The sequence below is a fragment of the Peromyscus californicus genome, unplaced genomic scaffold (assembly GCF_007827085.1).
Source record: "Peromyscus californicus insignis strain IS unplaced genomic scaffold, ASM782708v3 Scaffold_13__1_contigs__length_99412109, whole genome shotgun sequence".
In the NCBI taxonomy this organism is placed as follows: Eukaryota; Metazoa; Chordata; class Mammalia; order Rodentia; family Cricetidae; genus Peromyscus; species Peromyscus californicus.
Genome location: NW_026294424.1, coordinates 33,274,015 through 33,294,320, shown reverse-complemented (window position 1 = coordinate 33,294,320; position 20,306 = coordinate 33,274,015). Strand labels below are relative to the sequence as shown.

The 20,306-nt window shown below is 38.9% G+C and overlaps 1 long non-coding RNA gene across 2 annotated transcripts in view; it reads right to left on the bottom strand.

Moving 5' to 3' along the window:
* Positions 1 to 2,776: 2,776 nt before the first annotated feature.
* The window catches only part of LOC128108356 (uncharacterized), a 42,154-nt gene continuing 24,624 nt past the window's right edge, over positions 2,777 to 20,306 (bottom strand). Inside the window, exons 3-4 of one of the 2 annotated variants that reach the window (XR_008217448.1) lie at positions 19,907 to 20,111; positions 2,777 to 3,166 (exon numbers count right to left, since the gene is read on the bottom strand). This is a non-coding gene — a long non-coding RNA (uncharacterized LOC128108356). The other variant, XR_008217447.1, reaches the window with a different exon arrangement.

Sequence of the window (20,306 nt, the reverse complement as noted above, 5' to 3'; positions counted from 1 at the left end):
TATTTTTGACTCCATCCATTTTCCTACAAATTTCACAATTTCATTTTTCTTTATAGCTGAATAAAACTCCACTGTGTGTATGTACTACCCATCTACTTTTCATTCATTTGATAGACAGCCAGGATGATTTCATTTCATAGTTATTTTAAGTAGATCAGCAATGAAGATGGGTTACACAAGCATCCATATGGCCATGAAGGGAATAGCTGGGTCATATGGCAGTTCTAGTCCCAGCTTTCTGAGAAACCTCATCACTGATTTCTATAGTGGCTGCACCTATTTGTACTCTTTCTAATGGTAGATGAGCATTCTTTTTTCCTCAAAATCATGTCAGCATTTATTGTTGTTTGTTCCCTTGAGAGCCAAACTGATGGGCCTGAGATAGAATTTCAAAGCAATTTTAATTTGCATTTATATTTCTTCACTTGGTAGGTCTGTGTTCAATTACATGATTCACGTTTTGATCAGACTGTTCATTTTCTTTATGTTTAGTTATTGAGTTCTTTGTATATGTTGCATACAAGGGAAAAATAAGGTTGGACATAAGAAAAATACACTTCTGTGTACAAAATTCTTTTTATTTCCTTATATGACAAATCCAACCCTCTCAAGACAACAGGGATGTCTTGAGAGTTTTCCATTAGAATTGGCCAAGAGAAACAAGATATAAGAATGTAAGATTCTATTTTTTATGAATCCTATATTATTGTATGCAGAGGTGGTCATGCTTTTATTACTTTCACTCACATTCTAAGAGGTACATACCACAGGCTTAACACCTGGGCTAGTAACTTTTTAGTGTGAGGCAACAGAAAGTTTATATTGATTTATATAAACATATTTATATTTATAGTGATTGAGATTTTTTTTGTAGTATAACAAGCCCAAAATTCTAACATACCTGTGACTGCTTTGTTGGGCTCAGTTCTTTATTTCTATTCACCATACACTCCCCTACCCTCCAAACAGTCCTACCTAAATCTTTACTACCTAGGAGAGCATCCTAGCTTTCAGGAGACAACAACTTCAAAATACTTACCACAAATTTATGGTAATCCCTGGTTCTGTTTTTCTTACCGCATTTTAATTTTGAATGAAAAGTTTTAAAATAAAAATTACATGTAGTGATAACCACAGTTTTCACCCATGTGTTATTTTCATGCTCCTGGATGTTTGTGTTTTAATTATCTATTGCATGAAAAATATAAAACTTAGTGGATTAAAATATCAGCAATCTATTATTTCCCATGATTCTTTGTAGAGTTTGCTGACATTGCTCAGCTTATGAGATCATCCATGTTTCAGCTTCTGTTGCAGGCTTAGGGATGCAGGAACCTCCAGACTTTACCCAGGAGCACAGTGATGGCCTGGCTCTGCATCAGCGTTCTTGACTTGCTTCTTTGGAGCCTAGTCACTGGCACTCAAGATACTAAAAGCAAATGCTCCTAGGCCTGTTATGGACTAGAATTAAATCTGGCATTATGCCAAACAAGCCACAAGGTCTGCTCAAGTTCCTAGGCAGAAAAATGGAGATCTTTTCTTGAAGAGGGTTAGCAAGGACATACAAGACAGGACAAGACAGGGAGCGATTACTGGAAGCCATCATCAAAGGCAAGAACCACACTTGAGTTCAAGTCAGAGACTCATCTAGAACACCTATACTGTGTCCTGTGACCCCTTAATCCCAGAGTGAGTCAAGAAGGAAGGTATTAGGCCCAGGTGAGTGTGAACCTTTCTTACATGTCATGCAAAAAAACTCAGGGTGAGAAGTGGGGCCCACTGTGTTCAGCAGCAACCGACCAAATGCAGCTTTCTCTACATGTTCTTCTTGAGGCAGAGGAAACATATGTTGCAAATAATTTATGAGACTTTGCTAAATAATAGCCTAGTTTTAATTTCAATACCTTTGATGGTATTGAAAAGTATTGAAATTAAAACTACATTTAACTTCTGGTCTTCACTTTATTAAAAAAGGTTTGAAGGAGACAGAAAATAGAATGTGTTAATCTGTTTAGTTAAGGACACTGACCTTCCTTCTTCCCTGGCTTTCCCTGGTTCCTTCGGGCCATTGAGAATGTGAGTTGGCTAAGTATATTATTTATCTTTGCTGGACCTTTCTTTATTACACATCAAACCAAAATTTTTTTACTTGACTTCTATAAAACTGTCTAAAATGAGTCTTATTTTCTAGTTTACACCTTAACATTTTAGTCAATCAACTGAATACTTCTGTCCAAAGTCTTCATCTAGTTGTGTTTGGCCTTAATACAGAAGCATGGGGGTTGGCTGACTGAGTATTTCATTTTTCCTGCAATAGCTTCAACATTATATAAACTTGGATGTGGTGTGTGCACTCAGGCATCGTAAAGAACTGTCAAATTTTGTTTTTGAAAAATGAACTCAACCTGTTAGGAATTCAGGTCTAGATAATGCTGTTTGGCACTGCACCTCCATGAATAATTCAGCTAATTTGCAACACAGTTATTTGTACATTATGAGTGCACATGCTTTGAAAGTATTTCTGTAACTCTGCCATATTGCCTATTAAATGCATTCTGAAAATGGGATACCATGCAGGAATGGAAGTCCACACTTAGAGAATATGTGAATCAAGGCTATGAGACCTTGTGAACTGTTGTTTTCACTTTCATAGAATATTTTACATGACTGTAGCTGGAAAATGAGCTCTTCTGTTTGAAGATGTTTGTGAAGAAACTTCTCTTCGCTTGTATGTGTATGTTTGGAAGAGAGTAAGTTTCATAGTTCTACAACAATGTTACCTTTTGCACTTCCACCTTTATTATCACTTATCAGTTAATGTTTTAAAATAGTGTGGTGAGTTTCACCACTGTATTTTAATTATTTATACTGGTTACAACATTCTATCCTTTGCTGCTGGGCATCAGCAAGTGTGATCGGGAGAGAGAGAGAATGTAGTCAGGGATAGAAAAAAAAAAGGGAACTGGGCAGCTCCATCCTTGAGGACAAATATCCCATTGATTGGCTTCTGTTCCTCTGTCCCACGGGCCTTCACAAGATAAGGTATGTAAATGGGAAGCTGAGTCTCCAGGAAAGAACCAATAAGACTGGTAGAAGCAAGGAAAGTTCTTGGGCAGTAGAGGCCAAATATTCAGAAAACTTTATTCTTTCCTGTTGTGGCTTTATTCTGTAAAAGAACAGGCACATCCTATGTCGGGCAAGTTGAAATACTTTTGATTTGCAACTTATACATTCCACATAGCGCATGATCATATTTAGAAAGATTATCATTGAATATTCCCAACACCAATAGTTGTAAGAACAGTAAATATTCCCACTGATGACTGCCTTCAACTTGTCTTCTGTTCTTTATAGTCAGTATTTCCAATACATTTTTGATACAGAACATCAAAGCCACTTTTAAGTGCTATTAGTTTTGAATTTTGTTTTTCATATACTGGTATTTATTGTTTTTAGTTTTAATATTTTTTTCTGTGCTAGGCATCAAACCCCAGGGTCGTGAGTATTGTAGGCAAGTGTTTTATCACTAAACTACATCCTCAGCTCTAATTTTTATTTTATCTTTTATTTTATTATTTTTTGTGTGTGTGGGTAGGTGCATATTCATATATTCATATGAGTGCATGCATGTGTGCTGTTGTTTGTGGAGGCTACACATCAACTTTGGGTCTTGTTCCTCAGGAGCTATGCATTTTGGTTTTGGAGATAGGGTCTCTCACTTGTCTTAGGCTCAACTATTAGGTTGCATTAGTTTCCAGTCAAGGCTCAAAGGGCCAGCCTTCTTCTTCTCTCCAGTACTGAGATTCCAAGCCTGCACCACTACTTTTGGTATTACACCATCATGCACATACAACAAAAAGTTTACTGAGTTATCTCTCCACTTCTTATTTATTAAAAAAAATATTATATGTACTGGGTTTTTGCTTGTTTGTTTTGTTAACTTGGCACAAGCTACATTAATCTGGGAAGAGGAAACCTTAATGGAGGGATTACTTCCATTAGACCATGGGTAAGCAAGTCTGTGGGGGCATTTTCTTCATTAATGATAGATGTGGAAGACTGCATCTCACTATGGGTAGTGCTACTGTGCAGGAGGTAGTCCGGGTGTTATAAGAAACCAAGCTGGGCAAGCCATGAGGAAAAAGCCAGCAAGAAGCATTCCTCCATGATTCCTGCCTCTGCTTCTGCTTGTGTTGTTGCTCTAACTTCCTTCATTGATAGGCTGTGACATGGAACCCAAGTTGGTTTTGATTAGACTATTTTGTCAAAGGGACAGAAGGAAAACTTGAACATTGTATGTATTCATTGTATATGGTACTATGTTACACAAGAATATTTAATGCAAGTATATATTATGTGTTTAGTGTATACCCCTAAAGCCCACTTCTAAGTTTATTTGCTTCACAAAGATTATGTCTCACCATCCATGAATCTATATAGTTCAAGATAACTATGCACAAGTTAATTTACTATTGTTGTCAAAATACTTTGTATGTCTGCATATAAAATTTCTTATAGGAAGAAAATATATTATTATAAATAAAATGACTTCTTATTCAATTTATTCAAAAAAGATCGCTGTATGATAAATATACCTTTAAAAACGCAAAATCATTTCAGTTCTCAGCAACATTATTATTATCATTCTCAATCCTTTCTCCATTTTTTGTTAATTTCTCATTACTCTGATTTGCATGATTAAGACTGTTGCTGCCACAATTCTCTTTCTTATTCCAAACAACACAAAAAGCACCATCTTTTGAGAAAGCCACCCAAGCAAAGTTTTCAGCACTCCATCTAACACAAGGAAATGCAAAAAACAAATGTAAGAGCAAAACCCAATTCAGGTCAGCCCTTCCAGGATCACGGAGGCTTGTATATTGCAGTGTTTGGAATTTCGATCACAGAGACTGGGTATATCTGCTGTAGCTGGAGTTTTTCTGTGTCCCACCCAGTCCACAGCTGCTCAGACCCAAGTAAGCACACAGAAGCTTATATTAATTAAAACTGCTTGGCCATTAGCTCAGGCCTACCACTGACTAGCTCTTACATTTAAACTCAACCCATTTCTGTTAATCTATATGTTGCCGTGTGTTCCATGGCTTTACCTGTGTGCCATTACATGCTGCTCCCTGGATGGCAGCTGGTGTCTCCTGACTCAGCCTTTCTCTTTTCAGAATTCTCCTTGTCTGCTTATTCCACCTATACTTCCTGTCTGGCTACTGGCCAATCAGCATTTTATTAAACCAGTGCACAAAAGCATTATCCCACAGCATTTTTCCTTTTCTGTTTAATTAAAAAGGAAGGTTTTAACTTTAACATAGTAAAATTATATATAACAAACAAGAATTACTGTTACAATATCTAGTCTGTTTGTATTTTGTAAAATTAAAGAAAATATTCTATCTATCCTATATTTGTGAGTCTAAAGTTTCATATCTACCTTATCTCTTATCATAACCAAGGAAAACCATAATTATAACTATATAGTCTTCAAATACATCGAAGACTTCAGAAGGATATAATATTCCATAACTAAACAAGAAGTGCATTGTAAGCAGCTTCCAAAAATTCTGGAAATGACAGAGACAACTGGCTGCCTGGACCCAAAGTTCCTCTGTAATGTTGGGACATCCATCTTCAGCTAATAAGCCTAGCATTTTTTCAGTCACTTCTCTCTGTGTCCTGTAGAATATTTGGCAGTCTCTGCAAAGCAGGAACCTAAAGAACCATTTTGCCCCATTTTGGCAAATTCAGTGTTCATTTTCCTATGGGTCCTGCATGTACAGTTTATACAACATATTATCAGCAGTCAGGCAAGAGAAGCCTCTTGCCCAAATGGCTATTTTTGCCAAGAAGAAGATAAACTCCATATGGACTGTCTTTGATGCCCATCCTCCTCTCTGAAGTAAATTGGTGCTGCCAGGACCAGACGTGTCTCATTGTCCAGAAAGTCTAAGTTTTTAAAACATTTTAAATGCCATATTCTGTAGGTCTTTGAAGTGTTTGAAGATTACCTACTTAATTGAAATATATCTATGAATACCTAGGAAATTAAATTAACATGACTATAAGTTTGATTATCATGGATGACTTAAAAAGAGATTGCATTTATAATCAAACTGCTTTAAATAAAAATAAACATTCATAAACAATATCTTGGGAATTTGGACATAGCTTCTCATACTACTTCCTGCTGGTTGGGGGTGCTGTAATCTCATGGGTATACTGAGAAAATTAATAATTATGGTCAAGTCCTGACTGGTGTAGTCTGTGAGTATGTCTGAGCTAGTTGCTTTGAAGCTGTTCTGGATGTTAGGTCATCTGGAAACCTCTCAGGGGGTCTTGGCTAGTCAAGCCATATTAGCCTAGAAACAATCCACAGGTTCTCATCTTCTGTGGAAACAAAAGCAGAACCTCTTTTCCAAAGCAAGGGATCCTTAAACACGAATTTTGAAGTCAAAATACCTTTAAAATATATATATTGGTTTAACTCAGCAGCCTTTATAATCAAATGTATTTCTGCAGTTAAAAATCCTGAAGACAATATAATCCAGATTCTCTGTGTAATTTCCATCTTTACGTGGCTTATGTTTTATATTGTTTTTATTGTCTCTTTAAAGACTTTATTTTTTAAAAATATTTCTTTATATAACTGTCTATCCTCCTTTTCTTTTCTCTTCCAAGCCTATGTACATTTTTACACACACTGTAAATTGTTTAGAGTTTTATTCCATCTGAATCTGTCTCATTGTGAATCTATAATCCTTCTTAGACCAGAGGAGATTTAAACTGCTAAGCTGTGTGGCTAGGACCAGCAGCCTTGGATGCTGACTCCACCCACCTGAGCTTTTCAACATGGTGGATGTACCCAGGATAGTCACGGTTACCCCACTAACTCTGGGGTCCATGCTGCCATCAGGGAGCATGCAGCTGGCCCATAAACTCTTTTTATCTGTATAAGTAAAAGCTAAATCCATCATGCAGTGTGCTTCATGGGTTGAAGATAGCTCTGTGTACCCTGGCAGGAATCTGCCATGCTGCACTCAAGCCCATACACCATGAACTGGCCATACTGTAGTTCAAGTCCGCATGCCACAGCATCTCTGTACCTTGGTGTCTCTATATCTCAGCCTGCATGAAACATGAGGTAGAAAGCTGTTCTTAGCTCAATTTTAGAATTTCTTTTTAAATTCTCTCAAGTTTTAGGTGGAAATTCAAGCCAACATGTTGGGCAGCCAAATGTAGTCAGAAGGTTTCTTCAGTCCCACCTTGCTTTAAATGAGATGTTTCTCTAAATTCTTCTGCTCAGGTCTTAGGGAACCCCACTCACCATCTGCTCAGCCAATCCTGTCTCCATGAATCCTCAGAATGAAAGACTCTGAGTCCTCACCCCTGAGGGTCTCAGTTAAACTGTTGCTAAAAGCTAAAAGCTTAAAAAGACTCTAGTTCCTGGTCCTCACACCTTATATACCTTTCTGCTTCCTGCCATCACTTTCTGGGATTAAAGGCATGTGTAGCCGGGCGGTGGTGGCACACGCCTTTAATCCCAGCACTCCGGAGGCAGAGCCAGGTGGATCTCTGTGAGTTCGAGGCCAGCCTGGACTACCAAGTGAGTTCCAGGAAAGGCGCAAAGCTACACAGAGAAACCCTGTCTCAAAAAAAAAATAAATAAATAAATAAAGGCATGTGTAAACATGCCTGGCTGTTTCCAGTGTAGCTTTGAACTCACAGAAATCTGGATGGAACTCTGCCTCGGGAATGCTAGGATTAAACGTGTGTGTGCCACCATTTTCTGGCTTCTATGTCTATCTAGTGGCTGTTCTGTCCTCTGACCCCAGATAAGTTTATTAGGGTGCATAATATATTGAGGGACACAATATCACCACAATCTGCAGCCATGTTGAATGATATAACTAAAACTTCCTGGAGAGTTCTAACAGTGAAGCACTGAGCTGAGTTGAAATTTCTTCATCTAGAAAGTGAGCTTGCTAAAGGAACAAACAACTTGCAACTTGACCCAGAATTAACCCCAGCTCAAAATAAAACTTCAAGCAAATGCTGAATTGCTGTTATTCATTTTTCAGTTACTTCCAAGGTAGGACAAGTGTCTACATAGCTGTAGATTCTGAGGTAGCTGAGGAGGGCTAGGAAACCCCAAAAAAGTCTCTATAGGGAGAACACATGGACTTCAAGATCTTCTGCTGAGTCTTCAATCATGTGGCATCTGTGCAGCATGTGTGGCAAAGGAAAGCAGCCCCGTGGTTAGGTGGCCTGTTTCACAGGTGGATTTAGTTCCTGGTGGAACTCCACCTATCTCTCTCTCTTTCTTTTCTTCCATTCTGATTGTCTTTGAGACAATGTCATGGTAGCTAGAACTTTCAGTCATGTAGAGGTCAAGGTTGCTAAAGATTTCATCAAACAACCAACTGATGGTCCAGACAATATTTTGTTGGCCCTTTATATGGCTCATGTTTTCCTATTTTGTTCATGTTTTCTCACCCTTGCTGAGAAGCTTAATCCAGTTTCAGCAGACGTCCAAAGTATCAAATGCATTTGCATTTAAATGCAAATTCTAAATGTAAATAAAGTTGATTTTTAGATTTTATTCAGCCTGGATAGTCTATGTTGCTTGTGCTGTTCCATTAGCTTAAGTAACTTAGAGGTGACAGTCATGTGGAGAATGTACTGATGGGTAATTTTGACTTTTGTTATTTTCCTATAGTGTTAAAGACCTGAAGACTTTTAAATGATAGTGAATAGTGCATAGCCAAAAATTATTATGATTTTTTGAAATGATGTCATTATTTCACATGAATGCTCTACTTAAAAATAGAAGCAGAGAATCAAGAAAAAAACCAGGGAAGTAACCTCTAATTTGAAATTGGATGCATTGTGATGCTTGTGCTGTAAAATTCTGATGGTGTATTAATGTCCCCACATATATTATCCCAAATTGTACCTTTCAGTTATAATGGCTATTCCAATAACATAATAGCCATTTACCTGTAATTATAAGTTTTCAAAGCCTGAAATGATTCCAATTGTTTTTCTCTGTACTTTTCACGTACAATGGTTTTGTGCAGTTACAAGATCCAAAAGGCTTATTTCAACTTTCTGTTTCTACCTCTTGAATCATGTTGCAATTTAAATTAGTTTTTTTGGTGCTTGAAAAGCCCTAGGAGATTACCAAGGGCACTAACCAACCCCAGCCTAAGGGCTCTCAGGACTTAATGCTTGCTGACATTCTGTTAGCCACATTAAAGCTCCAGTTTCATCATGAATGATTAAACCAAATACCCATTCTTTGTGCTTCTCTATTTCACTATGAAATGCAGCAAAGTCACACTCCGTTCTCCTGTAGCAGACTTTTTGAAAGGAGCTATATCTGCAGGGAAGGCAAAGGGCCCAGGTAACAGCTTCTCCATGAGGCTCAGAGATGCTTGTCCCCTGGAAGCTTTCTGGGATAAATATAGCAATGAGTCTTTACCAGTCTTATGTGCTCACCTCCTTTATCATTACCCATTTATATATACCCAAGTCTCCAACAGGAAGGATAGGGTGTCACACAGAATCCAAGAGGTGATGGGAGGAAGGGAGCTCTGTTTAGGTTCTCTTGAGGTCTCTTGGAGCTCAGATAACTTGTGGAATATCCAGGTAGTTTCCAATAAAATGGTATGGATCAAGTTAAAGAACAAAAGCAGTAAAGGTGAGACTTCTCAGATGCAATTGGGAGGACAGAAAAGTAATTTGTGATAGTAGCTTGAGACAATGAGCCTTGCTTCTCTATTATCTGTCACTTTAACATGTGTACAGTATGTAGACACGTACATGTGGGAATAGGTATACTGCATGCATACAGGTACTGAGTAATGTACATGATCAAGTTCAAATCAGACCTAATCCAAGGTCTATCCTTTCTAATTACCAAGATTCAAGTCTTGATAAGCAGATGAAGCCCTGAATGAATGTGTACTATTGACATGAGCAAGGACCCCAACGCTTTAGCCCCATGACTCGGACAAGCATTTTCTGGTTGAGGGTCAGAGGCATGACAGATGGCAAAGCCTTCCTCTGGTCCAAGTATGTGTGTTTATGAGTGACTGACCAGTGTATATAGAGACTGTTGGATGCTAGCATCTTCCTATTCCTGTATGGCTACCATCCAAGTCTGTTCCCCTTCAGAGACCTCCCACTAAGAGACTGACTACCCTTCCTCTTTGTACTGGACATATTAAACACAACGGTTTCCTGGTAAGTGCCCTCTTTAAGAGTGAGCATAGCCCAGCTGATCCCAGGTTTGCTGTATGTAAACTGTCATTTTTTTCAGTGTCTGTCATTTCTTGACTCCTGCCTTACCCAGTCAAATTTCTAAGACCAAGCTATTGACATTAAGGGGCAAAGTAATTCTTCACATAGGCAGGGTGGAACTTGGATAAGAGGCTATATTGGAAGAAACAGATGTCTGTTGTGGGACAGGCACTAACTAGAGAAGAGATTGATGAAAAATTAGGTTTGAGGTTCTCAAATCTTAGAGAATGGCTACACTGCTGGCCAGGTTGATTATAATGGTGTCTGCTGGGATACTGTTAAGAATCTTGTTTTGTATGTCTCTGCAGTGTCCATGGTTTGTGTTTCAAACCAGTGTTAGATGATGAAGATATTATCGGTGCAGAAGTCACACTAAGAACCACTTCCCACTTCCTACTTGATTCCAGCTGCAGAATCAGAAGCAAGGGGACTTAGACACTCTTCTGGGAGGGTCAACCAGGATCCTCAGCAAAAATGATGAATGCTGCAGGTCTCTTTTAGAAATTGTGGGCATTAGAACTTCCTAGGCCTGAAAGATGGCACAGATATGCAATTAGGTGGGCTGAGACAAAAACCCAGATATGTATCCTGGGTAGAGCTGACTTGGACTTTCAGCATCTTGAGGATTACAAAGTCTGCTGATTCATAGGAAAGGTTGGCTGCCCTTCTTAGCACTGCTGTATCAGGGTCTGACTGAGTGTGTGTGAGTGATAAAAGGCCTTCCTGATCTTCAGGGGGTACAGAGACTAGGGTCAAACAGACTGAGGGTGCTAATTACTGGAGCCCACTCTCATAACCTATTTGGGTGCTTGACACCATCTAACATGCCATATGATGGAGCCACTGCCAGAAAATGAGCATACATGTGTAGAGAACACCAGCTGCTCTGAGACAGCTCTTGCGTGAGACTCAGACAAGAAGGAAGAGGTCTATGTTCTTATCACATTGTGTCCACATGACTAAGTAGGTACCTTCTCCTTTTCTGCAGCTGCCTCCTAAGAGTCAGGTGAAGAGAAGCAGAAACCATAACAAGTGGTAGGAGAAATGAAGAGAGGGCTTGGCATAATGCTATGAAGTAGATAGAATTTTTTTTCTGAAAGAGTCACAGTTTTAAGCAAATGGCTAACATTACTAAGAACTTCTAAACTATTTTCTACTATTGGTTAATTTGGGAAACACATAAAGAGAACAGGTATAGTACCCTGAGTCATTTGGTTGATATGTGGTCAAAGAACAATAAAATAAGAACTTGGCGACTGATCACTGACTTATGTTAAGTTTTCAAAATATTATGTTTGGAAACTATTCTAGGACTTGGAAGCATGCAATATTGAGCAATGTCATCTCTCTGCCTTTTTGTGCATTGCAGCAAGAGAATGTAGATCGGGTGTTGGCTTTACTGAGAACAATATGGGGATTCTTCAAAACCCAGAGACAAATCTATCATATGAACCAGTATTCCCACTAGTGAGAATATATTCAAAGGTATGAAAATTGGATGTTGAAGAGACTTTTGTGCTCCCACATTCTTTACAGCTCTATGCATGATAGTTCAGGAATGGAATCAAACAGGATCCATCAACTAATAAATGGATAAAGGAAATACACACACACACACACACACACACACACACACACACACACACACTGAAATACTATTAATCAATAACAAAGAATGAAATTCTTTCATGAGCAACAACCAGGATCAGCTGATGAGCTAGGTAGATACTGTATGAATTAAGATATGACAGGTAATGAAAGACTGAATGTTTCATAGAAGATGAATAAATTGACTGTGTAGAATGGGAGACTAGAGTGGCAGTTACCCGAGACTTGGAAGGTTGAGGAAGTGAGAGCATGCTGTCTATAGGATAGACATAGTAGCTCATTTGGTTAGAAGAAACAACTTTTAACTCCTGATCACCCACGATAACTACAATGGACTGATACAACTTATATATCTCAAAATGGCCAAGTAGAAGTAATTATGCTTGCCACCAATGCAGAGATAATAAATGTTTGAAGTGACAGGCATGTTAATTACCCATATTCAGTTATTACATATGGAAAATAGCAGGGTTTCCATAGATGTGTACAATTATCGGTCAATTGAAGTTAACATATATATTTCATCCCTAGAAAGAACTAGTGCCCATTAACTGTAGCTACTGTTTTGTCTTCTTTTTACCCAGTAACCCCTAGCTGATTTCTGCCTTTATGAACTGTCTTTTCTGAGTTTTTAACATAAATCTACTTTTATAAAATTTACAAGAAACAGTCGCCTGCATGAGCTGTAACACTTAGCTCTGCTTCATCTCAGCAGAACAGAAACATTTTTGGATGTCAGATGGCTTAGACAATTTTCAGGAGGCTTCAGTTCATGATGGGAGATCACACCAGAAAACAATGACTAGGATAGATTTGCAAACAAAGTGACTAATTTGCTTTCTGTCCTGTATGACCCCAAATCTGCTTGCAATATGCCATATGCTAGGCAAGATCACTGCTGCTAGACCCATGTCAGTGGCAGCATCTGGAAGAAGAAAGGCTGTCTGTCCCATTCTGTCCATCATCAACCCAAAGTCATCCATGCTAGTTCTGCTCATTTGGGACACTGGCTTTCACGTCTCATTCAGGGCTGGACAGTTGGAGGGAAAAGGAAAAAGAAAAAAAAACTATAATTCTTGTCTTTGCCTTGGAGAATAAAGTACCAGTATTGTGAGCTTCCAAAAGTGGGAGTTAGTCTGCTTTGCACAGTTCATTAAAGACATCCCAGGTTAATGAATTTTAGAGAAGACTCTCTCATACAGCCTAAGGAACAGATGAGGAAAGAGGAGGGAGGACACATTGCTGTGGCCAATGAGGACTGAGGTGGGGGTCATGCAATTCCTAAGGGGAGAGCTTTCTTACGAAGATGGCAAATTATTACTACATGTCCTTCCTATGTTTTTGCCTTGATAAGCAGAGTTTTGGCTGAGGTCCTTTTCCTCCATAAATATGTGCCTTCGTATGATTGAGCCTGAATGTAAATCATGTTGGATTCAGATTTAAATTCTGTATAACCTGAACCTAGACATAGGTGCTGCATGGGTGATCTGGGCACACTTGCTGAGCCCTCATTACAATCATGTAAAGTGGCATGAAAATCCCAGTTTTGCCATGAGAAAGTCTCAGTTTCTGCTTTTCGTGGAACCTGTGCATATTCAGTTCTTCTGCACCTCCAGAATTTATGCAGAAAAGATACTACTTTTCATATGACTGTATCATTTTTAGGGTAGTGGCAAAGTACAGGAGATTCAGCGGGTGTGAATACTCCAGGTACCCAGTCTAGCTTGATAACAGTTTGATTTATTTAAAATCTTGTCATTCTTTGAAAAACACACTGAGAGGAACTACGAGGCACCTTGACTAAGACTGTGGTGTGTGATAATGGGGGAGCACTGGACCACCAGGGAGATGATGCTCTTATTCCATCATTTGACAGACAGTGAAGCTGCTAACTGTCAAGCATTCTAGCACCTTTTCACACCGGAGGAGATCACGTGTGCAGTTAATTTTTTTTCTTTTTTTTTTGGCGGGGGGGCATCCTTCATTCATCCTTGCAAACACGTTTGGAGCATAGAAATGTTTTTCTAAACGGAATCATAATGTACTACTTCATTTTATCACTTGCTCCAACTTGGACTTCTTCTCTGTCAGTGCCATGTATTCCAGCATCAGTTTCTGTCATGTGTTTCTAGCATGAGTTATTACCCATCCTGACACTGGTGTCTGCTGTGTTTCTACCTTTACCTTAGAAGCGGTGGGACAAGTTGCAGTGGTGTTGAGTAGGTGTCAATGAACAGCTGACCACATCCTGGTTCTACAGAGGGGCTCCTACTGGCAGCTCTCTGAGAAGTTCACACTCTGTTTCTCCTTGTTAACAGGAGCCAATCCACTTAAACAAAGACACCATCTCAGTGTGTGTGTGTAAGCTTCAAATACAAACATGTTTAGTTAAGATGTGAAACATATAAAGCAACTAATCACAGCTAAGGTAGTAATTATTTCATCCTCTTTCCCAAACTTGTCATCTGAAAATGAGAGGCACTCTGTCCAGAATAAATTGAAAACCTTTCAAGGGCTAGCATGAAGCTAAAGTATGCCTAGCTCGTGGGCATTCTGCTAAGTGCCTGTGGAAGCTTGAGTTTCCCAGAGATCTCAGGCTTCCCACGAATTCTGCATCCACAGGTCTGGTTCTGCCTAGAGCTGGCTTTCATCCTTGGAGTGAATCAATATCGAAAGAGTGATTTCAAAGGGCTCAAGTTATTTGTAGTCTATTTGCGTTCAGAATGTTATTTCAGCTCCTCTCCCACAGAGCAAATCTCACCAGAAGCGAGACCATATCTTTTTCATATCTACACAGAAAAAAAAAAAAAAGACCATTTAGCACCCACAATAAAAGATATAAAGATTCGAGGGGTTAGGTTTTTTTTTTTACATTTTCCCCCATGAGAATTCAAGAAAAATAAAAGGCAAAGGGCAGAGATGCCTTGAGTGACCATTACAGTCCTGCTGAACTTAGTGCATGCCTGTGTTGTCACAGTGGGCACTCAGCAATACTGAATCTGTGATGGCTGGCCAGTTCCTCATAGTTTTAACATATTTCTCAAAAGCAGTGACATTTATTTTCCCACTATGCAAATGATAAATTTCAGGTAAACAACCTATACACCAAACACCTGAGGCTAAGCAAAAACCGAAGACACGAGCTCATTGGGCCCTGTGAGCTTATATAGCTCATAAACTGAGCAACTCTTGAATTTTATTGAGAGGCAAGAGAGCCAATACTGTGGACACAAAGCATGGTGCTAGGCAATATTCAAGTACTCATAATCTTGTCTATGGTTATAGAGTGTAGGTGCCATTAAAAGAATTTTGTAAATAAGCCTTTGAGGCCTCACTGTGATGTCGAATTTTGTCTGAAAGTGAAAACACTTGAGGGAAGACTGTATCCAGTGCCTCTTTAGAGGTCACCTGGGCCCTTGCTGGTGTAACTCCACCTTTGCACCTAGCTGCTCTGATTTATGTTTACACTGATTAGAAGGTCCTTTGAAGAGTGCTCACTTGTGATCGGCATTACTTATGGATGACACCCATCTGCTTCTTTGTTATTTTTCAACAAGTACAAACAGCAGACAGAGCAAATTTCTCTACTCGTATCTTATGGAAAATACAGGCATGTACCTGCACTCTGGGAGTAAAATCATTGCTTGTTAGTATGTTCCTGTCAGAGAGAATCCTGCTTTTTGGAAGTGTACTTGTTTTTTAAGTAGAAACTCAGTCAATTCTCTAAAAGTTCAGAAGTAATAAGAACAAATAAAATTGACATTTTGTAAGGGTTAAGCATTTTTACATATACTTACTTAAAATCTTGCATTTTGGTGTTATGTGGGACAACTTATTTTATTATTTTTACTTTGAGAACAGCATCTTTAATTAATGTATTTGTAAAGGTAAAATGTTAAATTTAAAATAGTGGTACATCAAAATTCTAAGTTTCTGATCACATTCCAAGATATTCTTCAAAATAATACCCTATAGATTATGGAAGAGCAAATTTGATTTCAATTGTAGGGAACACGTCTTACTAACACAATGCACACATTTACAGCCTCACACATAGTATTTTTTTCCCCAAAGCAATTGAGAGTAGTAGCCCAGAACATCAGAAACTTATTAATTTTTCTTCTCTACAAGAACAGCCACTCATTTTAAATGATTCAGACTTTGAGGTCCAGACAGGTTAGGCAATTTGTCTAATGCTGTGAGACTAGAATGATGCTCATTTGAGGTTAACATTTATCCTTTCATTTAAATCTTGGGACTGAGGAAATGAATTGGTGGGTAAGAATACTTGCTGTACAAGAGAACCTGAGCTCAGTGAGAAACCCTGTCTCAAGGTTATAAGGTAGAGAGGGGTAGAGCAGGATACCCTCTGACCCCTGCATGCTCACACATGTGTGCATATATCTAACACATAGCCCCCCACACCTTCCTAGCACAGTTAGAGACAGAGTTTAGATTTCTAAGTTGAGAAACAAAGATATATTCTAGTTTGGTAAAACCAGAGGACAGGCATTCTCAGATGATACATTCCTTGTTCAAGGTAGTTAACAGGGGATACGATCTGTGCAGAATGGGGAACATAAGCACATGTGCTTGTTCACACTGTAGTTGATTATGAACGAACAGAGTAGTATCCACATGAATGCCATTTGTCTAAAAGATGGTGCATAGTTAAACTGACTACAAGCCTGCTGTCATTGATCTTTTATCTTCTTTCAACCCTTTGGATGAGGCTCATTTGATTGATGCCTAGCTGTCTTCTCTAGGACTATGGTCTTTGATAACGTCATGTTGTCTTCTCAAACTCTGAGTTCTTGTTTTGAATTGAGACCATGTGGCTTCAACTTCAAGTTTCATTATCCATTTTTCTTTGGTGAACAGTCAATTCATTACCAAATGAGAGCTATATCAGGTACCCAGCCTATGTGCAATGCAGATGGAGGTGAAGTGGTTCCCCAATGGGAACCTTTTCCAGCTTCATATCCCCTCAGCCTGTGAGGTTCATCATACCATTATAGCTTGACATGATAATCAGATATTTGTTCAAAGCCTCTAATTCCTAAATCACATTAAGGTCAGCCTTCACATTCCTTCCTGCCCCTCCCTAGCCAGATACTTCTCCTATATGGCTAACATGCTTTACCTGCAGGTTATTCACTTATTAGCTAAGGTAGCTTAGCAAGCTGCTTCATCTTCCTCATCTTGGAAACAGTATGTTGCTGTCAAGCGCAAAGAGACAGAATGATCATGAACTCATTTCTAGAGTACTGTCTATCTACAATTCAGTAGGTATTCAACAGAGAGTAGTGTTCTGACACATAGCCCTTCCTTCCACCCATTCTTATTGAAGTACATATTAAGATATGCTTTAAGTTTCTGTTGTTGTTATTTGTCCTCTAACCTTTATGTTGGGTTTTTCAGCAATTAAGAAAGTAGTTAATGCTCATATTGACTGCTATACATTTTTTCTTCTACCTGAAAAAGTCCTGTTGTTCAAGAACTGCTGAATATACCCTTCTGTATTGATAGGAGTATACTACAATGCTGATTATCTGTCCTCCTATAGTGTCTTAGTTAAGGTTTCTATTGTGGTGAAGAGACACCATAACCATGCCAAACTTACAAAGGAAAGCATTTAATTGAGGTGGCAGCATTTTTCAGAGTTTCAGTCTACTCTCATCATGGTGTGACATGGTGGTGTGAAGGCAGACATAGTGCTGGAGAAGTAGACAAGTAAGCCTTGACTTGCAGCATCAGAAAGTGATTTTAGAGTCACACTGAGGGAGGCTTGAATAAAGGAGACCTCAAAGCCCACCCCCACAGTGACACTTCCCCCAACAAGACCACACCTCCTAATAGTGTCATGCCCTTTGGGGCCATTTTCTTTCAAACCACCACATATGATGACCATACAAGTTATATTTACTAAAGCATAACCAGAAGAGAAGGACGACTGTAGTTGAAAATGTTATTTCATTCTAAGATACCAACCTATGTGAAAAATGCATTAGGAGTGTCTGGGAAAGACAAAGGCAAGGTTGCTTCATTCATGGGGTGTAGCATGCCAGGCCTTGTCTAGTTATGTCATCCTCTGGTAAGACTAAGGAGTCTATTTCCACTCCAACTGTTTTTGTGTACATTCAGTAGGAGCCCTGAGGAGACTGGAGAGCCCTTCACAGCTCTTTAGCTGTGGAATCTAGTCACTCAGCATGCCAGTGCCTACTGAGATGTCCTACAATGAGTGCTACGTGGCCTCAGAAGAAGAAGGCACAGGGACTGTAGAGATAAAGAATGACCCCAGGAAACCAACCAATTTAGAATATTTTCAAGTTTCCAGAACAGAGACATTACTGTGCAGTTGCCCTCACAGATCAGAAAGGACTAACTGTACCTTCAGATTTAGGCTGAAAATGTCACTGTGCTGCTTTCTCTCTTGAATAAAAGTTTCAATGGTCATGTAGGTATGGGTAATTCTAGTTTTATGTTGGACAGGAAACGGAATTGGAAGGAGAGGAGTGATTATGCAGCTGTTCTCTTAAAAGTCAGCCTGTGTCTGCTTTCTAGGACATGGCTACAGCACTTTAAAGAGAAATCTCAGAGTCTGGAAACTCAAGCATCCTAGAATTAAAAGAGTGTCTTACTGCAGATTGTAAATGACTCTCATGGTAATATTACTTGTATCCAGCTTTTATGAATATTTGGAGACTCTGACTATAATTATGAATAAAAAGAGAGGTGTCTGAAAGGGGAAGGAAAAATTACTCAAAATGCTTGGCTATTTCTATTAATATAATATAATCAGATTTCTTATAGCCATATATTTTCCAAATAATTCTAGCAATGGTTGGCTTATAGTGGGAAAATAATTTTTAACGTTAGTGGGCTCCTAGGAAAAGATATTAATGCTATGCAATCCAGGATATTAAAGGTCTTCTCAGGCCAAGAGCTTGGGTAAGTGTCATAAGTTCACTGCTGTCTGAAGTAGAGCTATTTCTAGAAGATTTTTCCTAGTGTTACGAAGGCTTTGGGATTTTACTGGCTTGAGCTTCACAGCTATGATGCCAGTATAATTTTGAAGCAATCAGAATTCTGTAAACAGCTCATAGTAGCACTGTGTACAATCATAAAATGTCAGGGCTCAAGAAAACAGTGTCAGGTGCTGACTTTTAAAGGGATCACTGTCAGTTTTTAATAACAACATTTGTTTAGCCTCCCAGACATGCAAGGCATTGAGTGTCCTTGTTCCTCTTGCTTGAATTAGAATGAAGGTTGCTTAGCTCTTCTCTTTCAAGTTGCAATTCTTAGTGGCTCACCAAGTGATAACACCATTTTATTGGCTGAGTCCACCACTTCACAAAATAAACAGAAATCCCGTAGGGTCCCTGGCAGCTAAGTGTGACTACCAGATAGAAGTTAGGTCTACAGGATTGTTGCTGTTGGTCCATGTGAGGGAACAAGTCTTCTCTTTGCATTTGTCCTCCATGCTACGGCTTGAATAGATGTGTTCTGAGGACCTCCCTCAAAGGTGGGGCTCAGAGTCTGTGCTTGTGAGAATTAGACTATCAGTGCTACATGGGTTAAGTTCCTAGCTGAACTGCTCAAACAATTAAATAGTTATGACTAGGTTTTAATAAAAAAGGTAAACTTTGGAAACTTTGGGTCTCATTTTTTCCTATAACCTTAGTTTGTAAATTTCTGCTTTTGACTGATGGAACAAAAGCAGCAAAATTCAAAAAGAAATTTGGTTTCTAGAATAGATTAGAATCTTTCCATTGAGTCCCTTAACAGAGAACTCAATGCAAGAGACTACTCTACAGAGATTAGTATATCTGAAAGGCCGATTTGGAGCAAGGCATTAGGGAAATCCTAGGAGGAAAAACATGAAACCACCCCTTTCTTGAGATGGAAAGTATAGGGGGGACATCACCACCAAGCTCAGTGGCTGTGTCACCTACTAAAATTCAGTCATTAGACTTAGAAGTCATACCAGAGGGAGAAAGATACATGAAGTTCTCTGGAGACATTGCTGCTTGCATCTTTGGGACATATAGTTGAGTCTGATTTCCACCAACAGGGAGTTGATTTCCAGGCTGTGGTTTGGGGGAGATGATTAAAGTCACCACTTTGTCATGGTGTCTTCATTCTCAAGTTGCTTGCAGTAATCTTCATGATCATCAAGAAGTAGAAGCACTCTGTGGTGAAGCAACAGTTAGAGAAAATGGAAGACAGATAAATTGATGTGCATATGTACACAGAAATGTGTTTATACACCTATACATAGTTGAGTATTATACAGCTTTAGAAAATCGGGATTTCCCACTATTTGCTATTGTGTGGATTGACCTAGAAAAATTATAGGGAGTAAAATAAGCCAGAAACAGAAGATA